The 17110-nt window shown below is 62.6% G+C and overlaps 3 non-coding genes across 3 annotated transcripts; all 3 read left to right on the top strand.

The window, feature by feature from the left end:
* The first annotated feature begins 1038 nt into the window (after window positions 1–1038).
* On the top strand, window positions 1039–1157 carry LOC131867323 (5S ribosomal RNA). The gene has a single exon (XR_009365882.1). It is a non-coding gene; the product is annotated as a 5S ribosomal RNA (ribosomal RNA).
* Window positions 1158–8961: 7804 nt separating this feature from the next.
* LOC131867322 (5S ribosomal RNA) lies at window positions 8962–9080 on the top strand. The gene has a single exon (XR_009365881.1). It is a non-coding gene; the product is annotated as a 5S ribosomal RNA (ribosomal RNA).
* A 7804-nt stretch (window positions 9081–16884) lies between these two features.
* On the top strand, window positions 16885–17003 carry LOC131867321 (5S ribosomal RNA). The gene has a single exon (XR_009365880.1). It is a non-coding gene; the product is annotated as a 5S ribosomal RNA (ribosomal RNA).
* Window positions 17004–17110: the final 107 nt, after the last annotated feature.

Raw genomic sequence — 17110 nt, 5'->3', positions numbered from 1 at the left:
TGGGTGTCGGGGTGGGTGCCAAGGATCCAAGGTGGGTGCCAAGGAACCAAGGTGGGTGTCTGGGTGGGTGCCGAGGTGGGAGCCAGGGTGGGTCCCAAGGTGAGTGCAAAGGTGGGTGCCAGGGTCAAGGTGAGTGCCAATGTGGGTTCCAAGGTGCCAGGGTCAGGGTGAGTGCCAATGTGGGTTCAAAGGTGCTAAGTTGGGTGCGAGGTTGGGTGCGAGGGTGGGTGGGTGCCAAGGTGTGCTAGGTGGAAGCCCGGGTGGGTCGGCATCCCATGGGTGTCGAGTTGGGTGCCTGATGGGTGCTTCTTGTCAAGTTTTAGTCGTCGGGACTCATTTCGAGCCTTAGAGGTCGTTTCTTGTCCGGTTGCCCTGTCTTCGACCTGGGAACCCAATTTTGGTCCTCGGGTCCCATTTTTTTTTGTCTCGCATCCCACTTTTGGCCTGTGGCCTTTTCGGGGTCGATTCTCGTTTTGGGCATCAGAGCATGTTTCTTCTCCTAAAACCCAATATTTGTTTATTAAGTCTCGGAACACATTTTTGTTCTCGTGGACCCATCATGGGTCTTGGAACGCATTTGTGGTCCTTGGGTCCCATTTTGCATCCCGAAACTTGTGTTTTGGTGCTTGATCCCTATTTTGGGTGCCCACCTTGCACCAAGTGCGCACCCGGGGCAAACCGAGCGCCTTGGTGCACCGGGGCAAGATCGAGCGTGCACCCGAGGCGCCCCGAACATGCACCAAGGTGCACTCGGCCCACATGTGAGCGCAGGTCGTTGCGCCCGAGGTGGTGTGTGGGCACCGCGTTGCAGACGGGACACTGCACGCACACGACGCCCCCTCCAGGTGCACGCACGTAGGCCGGGCCGGGTGCACACCCGACGCCCTAGCAAGGTGCGCGCACCCGGGCAGGGCTCACACTTGGCGAACGGGGCGCACTTCGCGAGGGAGGGTGTGCACCTCGACGGGGGTGGGTGGCCGGGGTGGATTCGCACGTGGGTCGCGGTTTGCTAAGTACACACTGCGACAAGCTCATAACGGGTGCGATCATACCAGCGTTAGTGCACCGGATCCCATCAGAACTCCGCAGTTAAGCGCGCTTGGGCCGGAGTAGTACTGGGATGGGTGACCTCCCGGGAAGTCCCGGTGTTGCACCCTTTTTTAGTTTTTCGCCGGGCGTCGCAATGCTATTTGAATAAACCTTTTGCCCGTTTGCGTTCTCGTCGGGGCCGGGCCGGGCCGGGGTGCGCTGCCCGCACTACCGCGCGCGCGGGGGCGACACCGAGCGCGCACCCGAGGCGCCCCGAGCACACAGGCCACGGTGCAACCCGGGCGTTGTGCGCGCACCCCGGTGCGCCCGAGGTGCTGCGCGCGCACCCAGGTGAAATCGGTGTGCACCTCGGCCAGTGCGCGCTCGGTCGAGTCGCGCACGTTGGCCAAGGTGCACGGTGATGTTTCTTACTCTAAGGTTCCGCACCAGACGCCCGGGACAGGTGAGCGAAGCTGGGCGGGGCCGGGTGCGCGGCCGGGGCAGGTGCACGCAGCTGGAGAGAGCTTTGGAGCACACTTCGGAGCGCACCAATGATGCGCTCCATTCAAAAGTTTCCTGAAAAGGCAAAAAAAGTTGAGATTATAGAATTTCCCACTTGAGAGATTGTAAAAAAAAAAAATTTAAAATGAAGGAAACGCGGGTGCCAAGGTGTGCGCAGCCCAGCCAAGGTGTGCGCACCAAGGCGCCCACCCTGGCGAAGGTGCACGCAAGGTGCGCACCCGAGGCAAACCGGACAATTAACCCAACTTTCGACTTCGCGCGCACCTTGGAGCGCACTTCGGAGCGCTCCTTGGTGCGCACCAATCTTGGGCACCTCGGAGTGCACCATGGCGCCCACCAAGGTGCGCACCCGGGGCAAACCGAGCTCCGACTTCGTGCGCACCTTGGAGCGCACGAAAGGTGCGCACCATGGCGCCCACCAAGGTGCGCAGCCCAGCCAAGGCGTGCGCATCAAGGTGCGCACCCTGGCGAAGGTGCGCACCCGGGGCAAACCGAGCTCCGACTTCGTGCGCACCTTGGAGCGCACAAAAGGTGCGCAACCCAGCCAAGGTGTGCGCACCCCGGTCAAACCGAGCTCCGAATCGTGCGCACCAGAGGTGCACGCCATCGTGCGCACCTTGGAGCACACTTCGGAGCCCTCCTTGGTGCGCGCCGATGTTGCGCACCTCGGAGCGCACCCGGGGAAAACAATGCAATTAACCCGACTTTCGACTTCGTGGGCACCTCGGAGCGCTCTCGGGTTCGCACCTCGGAGCACACCGAGGTGCGCACCTTTGATGCGCTGCCTTCACCAATTTCCAGAAAAGGCAAGAAAACATTGAGAAGGTGTGCGCACCGAGGTGCCCACCCTGGCGAAGGTGCACGCGAGGTGCGCACCCGGGGCAAACCGGGCTCCGACTTCGTGCACGCCGCACCTTGGAGCACACTTCGGAGCGCTCCTTGGTGCGCACCAGGGCGCGCAACCCAGCCGAGGTGCCCACCCCGGCGAAGGTGCACGCGAGGTGCGCACCCGGGGCAAACCGGGCTCCGACTTCGTGCACGCCATGGTGCCCACCGCGGCGAAGGTGCACGCGAGGTGCGCACCCGGGGCAAACCGGGCTCCGACTTCGTGCACGCCGCACCTTGGAGCACACTTCGGAGCGCTCCTTGGTGCGCACCATGGTGCCCACCAGGGCGCGCAACCCCGCCGAAGGTGCACGCGAGGTGCGCACCCGGGGCAAACCGGGCTCCGACTTCGTGCACGCCGCACCTTGGAGCACACTTCGGAGCGCTCCTTGGTGCGCACCATGGTGCCCACCAGGGCGCGCAACCCCGCCGAAGGTGCACGCGAGGTGCGCACCCGGGGCAAACCGGGCTCCGACTTCGTGCACGCCATGGTGCGCACCGCGGCGAAGGTGCGCACCCGGGGCAAACCGGGCTCCGACTTCGTGCACGCCGCACCTTGGAGCACACTTCGGAGCGCTCCTTGGTGCGCACCAGGGCGCGCAACCCAGCCGAGGTGCCCACCCCGGCGAAGGTGCACGCGAGGTGCGTACCCGGGGCAAACCGGGCTCCGACTTCGTGCACGCCGCACCTTGGAGCACACTTCGGAGCGCTCCTTGGTGCGCACCATGGTGCCCACCAGGCCGCGCAACCCAGCCAAGGTGTGCGCACCAAGGTGCACGCGAGGTGCGCACCCGGGGCAAACCGGGGTCCGACTTCGTGCACGCCGCACCTTGGAGCACACATCGGGGCGCTCCCGGGTTCGCACCGGCGTTGCGCACCGTGGTGGGCACCTCGGAGCACACCAAGGTGGGCAGCGAGGTGCGCACCTTTGATGCGATGCCTTCACTAATTTCCATAAAAGGCAAAAAAAAAACGAGATTTTAAAATTTCCGTTTTGAAAGATAGTGAGAAAAAGGGAATGCTGGTGCCATCTTGAGCCCGCCCTGGTGCGCAGCCCAGCCAAGGTGTGCGCACCAAGGTGCCCACCCTGGCGAAGGTGCGCGCCCGGGCAATTAACCCAACTTCCAACTTCGCGCGCGCCAGGGTGGGAGCGCACCCAACAACCGGGCCTGGGAAGAGCCAATGCGAGAAACCCCACCAAACGCTCTGACAAAAAAAGAGGGGGCGCTCCAGTAACCCCGCTTCGGAGCGCACCCTGGGCAAACCCAGCCAAGGTGCCCACCCCGGCCAAGGTGCAGGCGAGGTGCGCACCCGGGGCAAACCGGGCTCCGACAACGTGCACGCCGCACCTTGGAGCACACTTCGTAGCGCTCCCGGGTGCGCACCTCAGAGCACACCAAGGTGGGCAGCGAGGTGCGCACCTTTGATGCGCTGCCTTCACTAATTTCCAGAAAAGGCAAAAAAAAAAGGAGATTTTAAAATTTCCGTTTTGAAAGATAGTGAAAAAAACGGAACGCGCGTGCCATCTTGAGCCCGCCCTGGTGCGCAGCCCAGGTAAGGTGCCCACCCTGGCAAAGGTGCGCACCCGGGCAATTAACCCTACTTCCGACTTCGTGCGCGCCAGGGTGGCAACCGGGCCTCGGAAGAGCCAATGCGAGAAACCCCACCAAACGCTCCGACAAAAAAAGAGGCGGCGCTCCAATAACCCCGCTTCGGAGCGCAGCCGGGGCAAACCCAGCCAAGGTGCCCACCCCGACGAAGGTGCACGCGAGGTGCGCACCCGGGGCAAACCGGGCTCCGACAACGTGCACGCAGCACCTTGGAGCACACTTCGAAGCACTCCCGGGTGCCCACCGGCGTTGCGCACCGTGGTGGGCAGCGAGGTGCGCACCTTTGATGCGCTGCCTTCACTAATTTCCAGAAAAAGGCAAAAAAAAATGAGATTTTAAAATTTCCGTTTTGAAAGATAGTGAAAAAAAAGGAACGCGGGTGCCATCTTGAGCCCGCCCTGGTGCGCAGCCCAGGCAAGGCATGCGCACCAAGGTGCCCACCCGAGGTGCACACCCGGGGCAAACCGGGCTCCGACTTCGTGCAGGCCGCACCTTGGAGCACACTTCGGAGCGCTCCTTGGTGCGCACCATGGTGCCCACCAGGGCGCGCAACCCAGCCAAGGTCTGCACACTAAGGTGCCCACCCCGGCGAAGGTGCACGCGAGGTGCGCACCCGGGGCAAACCGGGCTCCGACTTCGTGCACGCCATGGTGCCCACCGCGGCGAAGGTGCACGCGAGGTGCGCACCCGGGGCAAACCGGGCTCCGACTTCGTGCACGCCGCACCTTGGAGCACACTTCGGAGCGCTCCTTGGTGCGCACCATGGTGCCCACCAGGGCGCGCAACCCAGCCAAGGTGTGCGCACCAAGGTGCACGCGAGGTGCGCACCCGGGGCAAACCGGGGTCCGACTTCGTGCACGCCGCACCTTGGAGCACACATCGGAGCGCTCCCAGGTTCGCACCAGCGTTGCGCACCTTTGATGCGCTGCCTTCACTAATTTCCAGAAAAGGCAAAAAAAAACGATATTTTAAAATTTCCGTTCTGAAAGATAGTGAAAAAAACGGAACGCGGGTGCCATCTTGAGCCCTTCCTGGTGCGCAGCCCAGGCAAGTTGTGCGCACCAAGGTGCCCACCCTGGCGGAGGTGCGCGCCCGGGGCAAACCGGGCTCCGACTTCGTGCACTGCATGGTGCCCACCAAGGCGCGCAACCCAGCCAAGGTGCCCACCGCAGCGAAGGTGCACGCGAGGTGCACACCCGGGGCAAACCGGGCTCCGACTTCGTGCACGCCGCACCTTGGAGCACACTTCAGAGCGCTCCTTGGTGCGCACCAGGGCGCGCAACCCAGCCGAGGTGCCCACCCCGGCGAAGGTGCACGCGAGGTGCGCACCCGGGGCAAACCGGGCTCCGACTTCGTGCACGCCATGGTGCCCACCGCGGCGAAGGTGCGCACCCGGGGCAAACCGGGCTCCGACTTCGTGCACGCCGCACCTTGGAGCACACTTCGGAGCGCTCCTTGGTGCGCACCATGGTGCCCACCAGGCCGCGCAACCCAGCCAAGGTGTGCGCACCAAGGTGCACGCGAGGTGCGCACCCGGGGCAAACCGGGGTCCGACTTCGTGCACGCCGCACCTTGGAGCACACATCGGGGCGCTCCCGGGTTCGCACCGGCGTTGCGCACCGTGGTGGGCACCTCGGAGCACACCAAGGTGGGCAGCGAGGTGCGCACCTTTGATGCGATGCCTTCACTAATTTCCATAAAAGGCAAAAAAAAAACGAGATTTTAAAATTTCCGTTTTGAAAGATAGTGAGAAAAAGGGAATGCTGGTGCCATCTTGAGCCCGCCCTGGTGCGCAGCCCAGCCAAGGTTTGCGCACCAAGGTGCCCACCCTGGCGAAGGTGCGCGCCCGGGCAATTAACCCAACTTCCAACTTCGCGCGCGCCAGGGTGGGAGCGCACCCAACAACCGGGCCTGGGAAGAGCCAATGCGAGAAACCCCACCAAACTCTCTGACAAAAAAAGAGGGGGCGCTCCAGTAACCCCGCTTCGGAGCGCACCCTGGGCAAACCCAGCCAAGGTGCCCACCCCGGCCAAGGTGCAGGCGAGGTGCGCACCCGGGGCAAACCGGGCTCCGACAACGTGCACGCCGCACCTTGGAGCACACTTCGTAGCGCTCCCGGGTGCGCACCTCAGAGCACACCAAGGTGGGCAGCGAGGTGCGCACCTTTGATGCGCTGCCTTCACTAATTTCCAGAAAAGGCAAAAAAAAAAGGAGATTTTAAAATTTCCGTTTTGAAAGATAGTGAAAAAAACGGAACGCGCGTGCCATCTTGAGCCCGCCCTGGTGCGCAGCCCAGGTAAGGTGCCACCCTGGCAAAGGTGCGCACCCGGGCAATTAACCCTACTTCCGACTTCGTGCGCGCCAGGGTGGCAACCGGGCCTCGGAAGAGCCAATGCGAGAAACCCCACCAAACGCTCCGACAAAAAAAGAGGCGGCGCTCCAATAACCCCGCTTCGGAGCGCAGCCGGGGCAAACCAAGCCAAGGTGCCCACCCCGACGAAGGTGCACGCGAGGTGCGCACCCGGGGCAAACCGGGCTCCGACAACGTGCACGCAGCACCTTGGAGCACACTTCGAAGCACTCCCGGGTGCCCACCGGCGTTGCGCACCGTGGTGGGCAGCGAGGTGCGCACCTTTGATGCGCTGCCTTCACTAATTTCCAGAAAAAGGCAAAAAAAAATGAGATTTTAAAATTTCCGTTTTGAAAGATAGTGAAAAAAAAGGAACGCGGGTGCCATCTTGAGCCCGCCCTGGTGCGCAGCCCAGGCAAGGCATGCGCACCAAGGTGCCCACCCGAGGTGCACACCCGGGGCAAACCGGGCTCCGACTTCGTGCAGGCCGCACCTTGGAGCACACTTCGGAGCGCTCCTTGGTGCGCACCATGGTGCCCACCAGGGCGCACCCGAGGCAAACCGGGCTCCGACTTCGTGCACGCCGCACCTTGGAGCACACATCGGAGCGCTCCCAGGTTCGCACCAGCGTTGCGCACCTTTGATGCGCTGCCTTCACTAATTTCCAGAAAAGGCAAAAAAAAACGATATTTTAAAATTTCCGTTCTGAAAGATAGTGAAAAAAACGGAACGCGGGTGCCATCTTGAGCCCTTCCTGATGCGCAGCCCAGGCAAGTTGTGCGCACCAAGGTGCCCACCCTGGCGGAGGTGCGCGCCCGGGGCAAACCGGGCTCCGACTTCGTGCACTGCATGGTGCCCACCAAGGCGCGCAACCCAGCCAAGGTGCCCACCGCAGCGAAGGTGCACGCGAGGTGCGCACCCGAGGTGCACACCCGGGGCAAACCGGGCTCCGACTTCGTGCACGCCGCACCTTGGAGCACACTTCAGAGCGCTCCTTGGTACGCACCAGGGCGCGCAACCCAGCCAAGGTGCTCACCCCGGCGAAGGTGCACGCGAGGTGCGCACCCGGGGCAAACCGGGCTCGGACTTCGTGCACGCCGCACCTTGGAGCACACATCGGAGCGCTCCCGGGTTCGCACCAGCATTGCGCACCTTTGATGCGCTGCCTTCACTAATTTCCAGAAAAGGCAAAAAAAAGAAAAAAATGAGATTTTAAAATTTCCGTTTTGAAAGATAGTGAAAAAAACGGAACGCGGGTGCCATCTTGAGCCCGCCCTGGTGTGCAGCCCAGGCAAGTTGTGCGCACCAAGGCACCCACCCTGGCCAAGGTGGGTCACGGGGTGGGTCCTAGGGTGGGTAACGGGGTGGGTACTAAGGTGCGTGCCAAGGTGGGTCATAGGGTGGGTGCCAAGGTGGGCACCAGGGTGGGTGTGCACCAACCCTAGCCAGGGTAGGTCACGGGGTGGTTGTCGGGGTGGGCGTCAAGGAGCCAAGGTGGGTGGCAAGTAGCCAAGTTGCGTGCCAAGGTGGGTGTCGGGGTGGGTGCCAAGGATCCAAGGTGGGTGCCAAGGAACCAAGGTGGGTGTCTGGGTGGGTGCCGAGGTGGGAGCCAGGGTGGGTCCCAAGGTGAGTGCAAAGGTGGGTGCCAGGGTCAAGGTGAGTGCCAATGTGGGTTCCAAGGTGCCAGGGTCAGGGTGAGTGCCAATGTGGGTTCAAAGGTGCTAAGTTGGGTGCGAGGTTGGGTGCGAGGGTGGGTGGGTGCCAAGGTGTGCTAGGTGGAAGCCCGGGTGGGTCGGCATCCCATGGGTGTCGAGTTGGGTGCCTGATGGGTGCTTCTTGTCAAGTTTTAGTCGTCGGGACTCATTTCGAGCCTTAGAGGTCGTTTCTTGTCCGGTTGCCCTGTCTTCGACCTGGGAACCCAATTTTGGTCCTCGGGTCCCATTTTTTTTTGTCTCGCATCCCACTTTTGGCCTGTGGCCTTTTCGGGGTCGATTCTCGTTTTGGGCATCAGAGCATGTTTCTTCTCCTAAAACCCAATATTTGTTTATTAAGTCTCGGAACACATTTTTGTTCTCGTGGACCCATCATGGGTCTTGGAACGCATTTGTGGTCCTTGGGTCCCATTTTGCATCCCGAAACTTGTGTTTTGGTGCTTGATCCCTATTTTGGGTGCCCACCTTGCACCAAGTGCGCACCCGGGGCAAACCGAGCGCCTTGGTGCACCGGGGCAAGATCGAGCGTGCACCCGAGGCGCCCCGAACATGCACCAAGGTGCACTCGGCCCACATGTGAGCGCAGGTCGTTGCGCCCGAGGTGGTGTGTGGGCACCGCGTTGCAGACGGGACACTGCACGCACACGACGCCCCCTCCAGGTGCACGCACGTAGGCCGGGCCGGGTGCACACCCGACGCCCTAGCAAGGTGCGCGCACCCGGGCAGGGCTCACACTTGGCGAACGGGGCGCACTTCGCGAGGGAGGGTGTGCACCTCGACGGGGGTGGGTGGCCGGGGTGGATTCGCACGTGGGTCGCGGTTTGCTAAGTACACACTGCGACAAGCTCATAACGGGTGCGATCATACCAGCGTTAGTGCACCGGATCCCATCAGAACTCCGCAGTTAAGCGCGCTTGGGCCGGAGTAGTACTGGGATGGGTGACCTCCCGGGAAGTCCCGGTGTTGCACCCTTTTTTAGTTTTTCGCCGGGCGTCGCAATGCTATTTGAATAAACCTTTTGCCCGTTTGCGTTCTCGTCGGGGCCGGGCCGGGCCGGGGTGCGCTGCCCGCACTACCGCGCGCGCGGGGGCGACACCGAGCGCGCACCCGAGGCGCCCCGAGCACACAGGCCACGGTGCAACCCGGGCGTTGTGCGCGCACCCCGGTGCGCCCGAGGTGCTGCGCGCGCACCCAGGTGAAATCGGTGTGCACCTCGGCCAGTGCGCGCTCGGTCGAGTCGCGCACGTTGGCCAAGGTGCACGGTGATGTTTCTTACTCTAAGGTTCCGCACCAGACGCCCGGGACAGGTGAGCGAAGCTGGGCGGGGCCGGGTGCGCGGCCGGGGCAGGTGCACGCAGCTGGAGAGAGCTTTGGAGCACACTTCGGAGCGCACCAATGATGCGCTCCATTCAAAAGTTTCCTGAAAAGGCAAAAAAAGTTGAGATTATAGAATTTCCCACTTGAGAGATTGTAAAAAAAAAAAATTTAAAATGAAGGAAACGCGGGTGCCAAGGTGTGCGCAGCCCAGCCAAGGTGTGCGCACCAAGGCGCCCACCCTGGCGAAGGTGCACGCAAGGTGCGCACCCGAGGCAAACCGGACAATTAACCCAACTTTCGACTTCGCGCGCACCTTGGAGCGCACTTCGGAGCGCTCCTTGGTGCGCACCAATCTTGGGCACCTCGGAGTGCACCATGGCGCCCACCAAGGTGCGCACCCGGGGCAAACCGAGCTCCGACTTCGTGCGCACCTTGGAGCGCACGAAAGGTGCGCACCATGGCGCCCACCAAGGTGCGCAGCCCAGCCAAGGCGTGCGCATCAAGGTGCGCACCCTGGCGAAGGTGCGCACCCGGGGCAAACCGAGCTCCGACTTCGTGCGCACCTTGGAGCGCACAAAAGGTGCGCAACCCAGCCAAGGTGTGCGCACCCCGGTCAAACCGAGCTCCGAATCGTGCGCACCAGAGGTGCACGCCATCGTGCGCACCTTGGAGCACACTTCGGAGCCCTCCTTGGTGCGCGCCGATGTTGCGCACCTCGGAGCGCACCCGGGGAAAACAATGCAATTAACCCGACTTTCGACTTCGTGGGCACCTCGGAGCGCTCTCGGGTTCGCACCTCGGAGCACACCGAGGTGCGCACCTTTGATGCGCTGCCTTCACCAATTTCCAGAAAAGGCAAGAAAACATTGAGAAGGTGTGCGCACCGAGGTGCCCACCCTGGCGAAGGTGCACGCGAGGTGCGCACCCGGGGCAAACCGGGCTCCGACTTCGTGCACGCCGCACCTTGGAGCACACTTCGGAGCGCTCCTTGGTGCGCACCAGGGCGCGCAACCCAGCCGAGGTGCCCACCCCGGCGAAGGTGCACGCGAGGTGCGCACCCGGGGCAAACCGGGCTCCGACTTCGTGCACGCCATGGTGCCCACCGCGGCGAAGGTGCACGCGAGGTGCGCACCCGGGGCAAACCGGGCTCCGACTTCGTGCACGCCGCACCTTGGAGCACACTTCGGAGCGCTCCTTGGTGCGCACCATGGTGCCCACCAGGGCGCGCAACCCCGCCGAAGGTGCACGCGAGGTGCGCACCCGGGGCAAACCGGGCTCCGACTTCGTGCACGCCGCACCTTGGAGCACACTTCGGAGCGCTCCTTGGTGCGCACCATGGTGCCCACCAGGGCGCGCAACCCCGCCGAAGGTGCACGCGAGGTGCGCACCCGGGGCAAACCGGGCTCCGACTTCGTGCACGCCATGGTGCGCACCGCGGCGAAGGTGCGCACCCGGGGCAAACCGGGCTCCGACTTCGTGCACTGCCGCACCTTGGAGCACACTTCGGAGCGCTCCTTGGTGCGCACCAGGGCGCGCAACCCAGCCGAGGTGCCCACCCCGGCGAAGGTGCACGCGAGGTGCGTACCCGGGGCAAACCGGGCTCCGACTTCGTGCACGCCGCACCTTGGAGCACACTTCGGAGCGCTCCTTGGTGCGCACCATGGTGCCCACCAGGCCGCGCAACCCAGCCAAGGTGTGCGCACCAAGGTGCACGCGAGGTGCGCACCCGGGGCAAACCGGGGTCCGACTTCGTGCACGCCGCACCTTGGAGCACACATCGGGGCGCTCCCGGGTTCGCACCGGCGTTGCGCACCGTGGTGGGCACCTCGGAGCACACCAAGGTGGGCAGCGAGGTGCGCACCTTTGATGCGATGCCTTCACTAATTTCCATAAAAGGCAAAAAAAAAACGAGATTTTAAAATTTCCGTTTTGAAAGATAGTGAGAAAAAGGGAATGCTGGTGCCATCTTGAGCCCGCCCTGGTGCGCAGCCCAGCCAAGGTGTGCGCACCAAGGTGCCCACCCTGGCGAAGGTGCGCGCCCGGGCAATTAACCCAACTTCCAACTTCGCGCGCGCCAGGGTGGGAGCGCACCCAACAACCGGGCCTGGGAAGAGCCAATGCGAGAAACCCCACCAAACGCTCTGACAAAAAAAGAGGGGGCGCTCCAGTAACCCCGCTTCGGAGCGCACCCTGGGCAAACCCAGCCAAGGTGCCCACCCCGGCCAAGGTGCAGGCGAGGTGCGCACCCGGGGCAAACCGGGCTCCGACAACGTGCACGCCGCACCTTGGAGCACACTTCGTAGCGCTCCCGGGTGCGCACCTCAGAGCACACCAAGGTGGGCAGCGAGGTGCGCACCTTTGATGCGCTGCCTTCACTAATTTCCAGAAAAGGCAAAAAAAAAAGGAGATTTTAAAATTTCCGTTTTGAAAGATAGTGAAAAAAACGGAACGCGCGTGCCATCTTGAGCCCGCCCTGGTGCGCAGCCCAGGTAAGGTGCCCACCCTGGCAAAGGTGCGCACCCGGGCAATTAACCCTACTTCCGACTTCGTGCGCGCCAGGGTGGCAACCGGGCCTCGGAAGAGCCAATGCGAGAAACCCCACCAAACGCTCCGACAAAAAAAGAGGCGGCGCTCCAATAACCCCGCTTCGGAGCGCAGCCGGGGCAAACCCAGCCAAGGTGCCCACCCCGACGAAGGTGCACGCGAGGTGCGCACCCGGGGCAAACCGGGCTCCGACAACGTGCACGCAGCACCTTGGAGCACACTTCGAAGCACTCCCGGGTGCCCACCGGCGTTGCGCACCGTGGTGGGCAGCGAGGTGCGCACCTTTGATGCGCTGCCTTCACTAATTTCCAGAAAAAGGCAAAAAAAAATGAGATTTTAAAATTTCCGTTTTGAAAGATAGTGAAAAAAAAGGAACGCGGGTGCCATCTTGAGCCCGCCCTGGTGCGCAGCCCAGGCAAGGCATGCGCACCAAGGTGCCCACCCGAGGTGCACACCCGGGGCAAACCGGGCTCCGACTTCGTGCAGGCCGCACCTTGGAGCACACTTCGGAGCGCTCCTTGGTGCGCACCATGGTGCCCACCAGGGCGCGCAACCCAGCCAAGGTCTGCACACTAAGGTGCCCACCCCGGCGAAGGTGCACGCGAGGTGCGCACCCGGGGCAAACCGGGCTCCGACTTCGTGCACGCCATGGTGCCCACCGCGGCGAAGGTGCACGCGAGGTGCGCACCCGGGGCAAACCGGGCTCCGACTTCGTGCACGCCGCACCTTGGAGCACACTTCGGAGCGCTCCTTGGTGCGCACCATGGTGCCCACCAGGGCGCGCAACCCAGCCAAGGTGTGCGCACCAAGGTGCACGCGAGGTGCGCACCCGGGGCAAACCGGGGTCCGACTTCGTGCACGCCGCACCTTGGAGCACACATCGGAGCGCTCCCAGGTTCGCACCAGCGTTGCGCACCTTTGATGCGCTGCCTTCACTAATTTCCAGAAAAGGCAAAAAAAAACGATATTTTAAAATTTCCGTTCTGAAAGATAGTGAAAAAAACGGAACGCGGGTGCCATCTTGAGCCCTTCCTGGTGCGCAGCCCAGGCAAGTTGTGCGCACCAAGGTGCCCACCCTGGCGGAGGTGCGCGCCCGGGGCAAACCGGGCTCCGACTTCGTGCACTGCATGGTGCCCACCAAGGCGCGCAACCCAGCCAAGGTGCCCACCGCAGCGAAGGTGCACGCGAGGTGCACACCCGGGGCAAACCGGGCTCCGACTTCGTGCACGCCGCACCTTGGAGCACACTTCAGAGCGCTCCTTGGTGCGCACCAGGGCGCGCAACCCAGCCGAGGTGCCCACCCCGGCGAAGGTGCACGCGAGGTGCGCACCCGGGGCAAACCGGGCTCCGACTTCGTGCACGCCATGGTGCCCACCGCGGCGAAGGTGCGCACCCGGGGCAAACCGGGCTCCGACTTCGTGCACGCCGCACCTTGGAGCACACTTCGGAGCGCTCCTTGGTGCGCACCATGGTGCCCACCAGGCCGCGCAACCCAGCCAAGGTGTGCGCACCAAGGTGCACGCGAGGTGCGCACCCGGGGCAAACCGGGGTCCGACTTCGTGCACGCCGCACCTTGGAGCACACATCGGGGCGCTCCCGGGTTCGCACCGGCGTTGCGCACCGTGGTGGGCACCTCGGAGCACACCAAGGTGGGCAGCGAGGTGCGCACCTTTGATGCGATGCCTTCACTAATTTCCATAAAAGGCAAAAAAAAAACGAGATTTTAAAATTTCCGTTTTGAAAGATAGTGAGAAAAAGGGAATGCTGGTGCCATCTTGAGCCCGCCCTGGTGCGCAGCCCAGCCAAGGTTTGCGCACCAAGGTGCCCACCCTGGCGAAGGTGCGCGCCCGGGCAATTAACCCAACTTCCAACTTCGCGCGCGCCAGGGTGGGAGCGCACCCAACAACCGGGCCTGGGAAGAGCCAATGCGAGAAACCCCACCAAACTCTCTGACAAAAAAAGAGGGGGCGCTCCAGTAACCCCGCTTCGGAGCGCACCCTGGGCAAACCCAGCCAAGGTGCCCACCCCGGCCAAGGTGCAGGCGAGGTGCGCACCCGGGGCAAACCGGGCTCCGACAACGTGCACGCCGCACCTTGGAGCACACTTCGTAGCGCTCCCGGGTGCGCACCTCAGAGCACACCAAGGTGGGCAGCGAGGTGCGCACCTTTGATGCGCTGCCTTCACTAATTTCCAGAAAAGGCAAAAAAAAAAGGAGATTTTAAAATTTCCGTTTTGAAAGATAGTGAAAAAAACGGAACGCGCGTGCCATCTTGAGCCCGCCCTGGTGCGCAGCCCAGGTAAGGTGCCACCCTGGCAAAGGTGCGCACCCGGGCAATTAACCCTACTTCCGACTTCGTGCGCGCCAGGGTGGCAACCGGGCCTCGGAAGAGCCAATGCGAGAAACCCCACCAAACGCTCCGACAAAAAAAGAGGCGGCGCTCCAATAACCCCGCTTCGGAGCGCAGCCGGGGCAAACCAAGCCAAGGTGCCCACCCCGACGAAGGTGCACGCGAGGTGCGCACCCGGGGCAAACCGGGCTCCGACAACGTGCACGCAGCACCTTGGAGCACACTTCGAAGCACTCCCGGGTGCCCACCGGCGTTGCGCACCGTGGTGGGCAGCGAGGTGCGCACCTTTGATGCGCTGCCTTCACTAATTTCCAGAAAAAGGCAAAAAAAAATGAGATTTTAAAATTTCCGTTTTGAAAGATAGTGAAAAAAAAGGAACGCGGGTGCCATCTTGAGCCCGCCCTGGTGCGCAGCCCAGGCAAGGCATGCGCACCAAGGTGCCCACCCGAGGTGCACACCCGGGGCAAACCGGGCTCCGACTTCGTGCAGGCCGCACCTTGGAGCACACTTCGGAGCGCTCCTTGGTGCGCACCATGGTGCCCACCAGGGCGCACCCGAGGCAAACCGGGCTCCGACTTCGTGCACGCCGCACCTTGGAGCACACATCGGAGCGCTCCCAGGTTCGCACCAGCGTTGCGCACCTTTGATGCGCTGCCTTCACTAATTTCCAGAAAAGGCAAAAAAAAACGATATTTTAAAATTTCCGTTCTGAAAGATAGTGAAAAAAACGGAACGCGGGTGCCATCTTGAGCCCTTCCTGATGCGCAGCCCAGGCAAGTTGTGCGCACCAAGGTGCCCACCCTGGCGGAGGTGCGCGCCCGGGGCAAACCGGGCTCCGACTTCGTGACTGCATGGTGCCCACCAAGGCGCGCAACCCAGCCAAGGTGCCCACCGCAGCGAAGGTGCACGCGAGGTGCGCACCCGAGGTGCACACCCGGGGCAAACCGGGCTCCGACTTCGTGCACGCCGCACCTTGGAGCACACTTCAGAGCGCTCCTTGGTACGCACCAGGGCGCGCAACCCAGCCAAGGTGCTCACCCCGGCGAAGGTGCACGCGAGGTGCGCACCCGGGGCAAACCGGGCTCGGACTTCGTGCACGCCGCACCTTGGAGCACACATCGGAGCGCTCCCGGGTTCGCACCAGCATTGCGCACCTTTGATGCGCTGCCTTCACTAATTTCCAGAAAAGGCAAAAAAAAGAAAAAAATGAGATTTTAAAATTTCCGTTTTGAAAGATAGTGAAAAAAACGGAACGCGGGTGCCATCTTGAGCCCGCCCTGGTGTGCAGCCCAGGCAAGTTGTGCGCACCAAGGCACCCACCCTGGCCAAGGTGGGTCACGGGGTGGGTCCTAGGGTGGGTAACGGGGTGGGTACTAAGGTGCGTGCCAAGGTGGGTCATAGGGTGGGTGCCAAGGTGGGCACCAGGGTGGGTGTGCACCAACCCTAGCCAGGGTAGGTCACGGGGTGGTTGTCGGGGTGGGCGTCAAGGAGCCAAGGTGGGTGGCAAGTAGCCAAGTTGCGTGCCAAGGTGGGTGTCGGGGTGGGTGCCAAGGATCCAAGGTGGGTGCCAAGGAACCAAGGTGGGTGTCTGGGTGGGTGCCGAGGTGGGAGCCAGGGTGGGTCCCAAGGTGAGTGCAAAGGTGGGTGCCAGGGTCAAGGTGAGTGCCAATGTGGGTTCCAAGGTGCCAGGGTCAGGGTGAGTGCCAATGTGGGTTCAAAGGTGCTAAGTTGGGTGCGAGGTTGGGTGCGAGGGTGGGTGGGTGCCAAGGTGTGCTAGGTGGAAGCCCGGGTGGGTCGGCATCCCATGGGTGTCGAGTTGGGTGCCTGATGGGTGCTTCTTGTCAAGTTTTAGTCGTCGGGACTCATTTCGAGCCTTAGAGGTCGTTTCTTGTCCGGTTGCCCTGTCTTCGACCTGGGAACCCAATTTTGGTCCTCGGGTCCCATTTTTTTTTGTCTCGCATCCCACTTTTGGCCTGTGGCCTTTTCGGGGTCGATTCTCGTTTTGGGCATCAGAGCATGTTTCTTCTCCTAAAACCCAATATTTGTTTATTAAGTCTCGGAACACATTTTTGTTCTCGTGGACCCATCATGGGTCTTGGAACGCATTTGTGGTCCTTGGGTCCCATTTTGCATCCCGAAACTTGTGTTTTGGTGCTTGATCCCTATTTTGGGTGCCCACCTTGCACCAAGTGCGCACCCGGGGCAAACCGAGCGCCTTGGTGCACCGGGGCAAGATCGAGCGTGCACCCGAGGCGCCCCGAACATGCACCAAGGTGCACTCGGCCCACATGTGAGCGCAGGTCGTTGCGCCCGAGGTGGTGTGTGGGCACCGCGTTGCAGACGGGACACTGCACGCACACGACGCCCCCTCCAGGTGCACGCACGTAGGCCGGGCCGGGTGCACACCCGACGCCCTAGCAAGGTGCGCGCACCCGGGCAGGGCTCACACTTGGCGAACGGGGCGCACTTCGCGAGGGAGGGTGTGCACCTCGACGGGGGTGGGTGGCCGGGGTGGATTCGCACGTGGGTCGCGGTTTGCTAAGTACACACTGCGACAAGCTCATAACGGGTGCGATCATACCAGCGTTAGTGCACCGGATCCCATCAGAACTCCGCAGTTAAGCGCGCTTGGGCCGGAGTAGTACTGGGATGGGTGACCTCCCGGGAAGTCCCGGTGTTGCACCCTTTTTTAGTTTTTTGCCGGGCGTCGCAATGCTATTTGAATAAACCTTTTGCCCGTTTGCGTTCTCGTCGGGGCCGGGCCGGGCCGGGGTGCGCTGCCCGCACTACCGC

Source organism: Cryptomeria japonica, unplaced genomic scaffold, assembly GCF_030272615.1.
Source record: "Cryptomeria japonica unplaced genomic scaffold, Sugi_1.0 HiC_scaffold_168, whole genome shotgun sequence".
NCBI classification, from domain to species: domain Eukaryota; kingdom Viridiplantae; phylum Streptophyta; class Pinopsida; order Cupressales; family Cupressaceae; genus Cryptomeria; species Cryptomeria japonica.
This window is presented reverse-complemented; position numbering and strand designations above follow the sequence as displayed.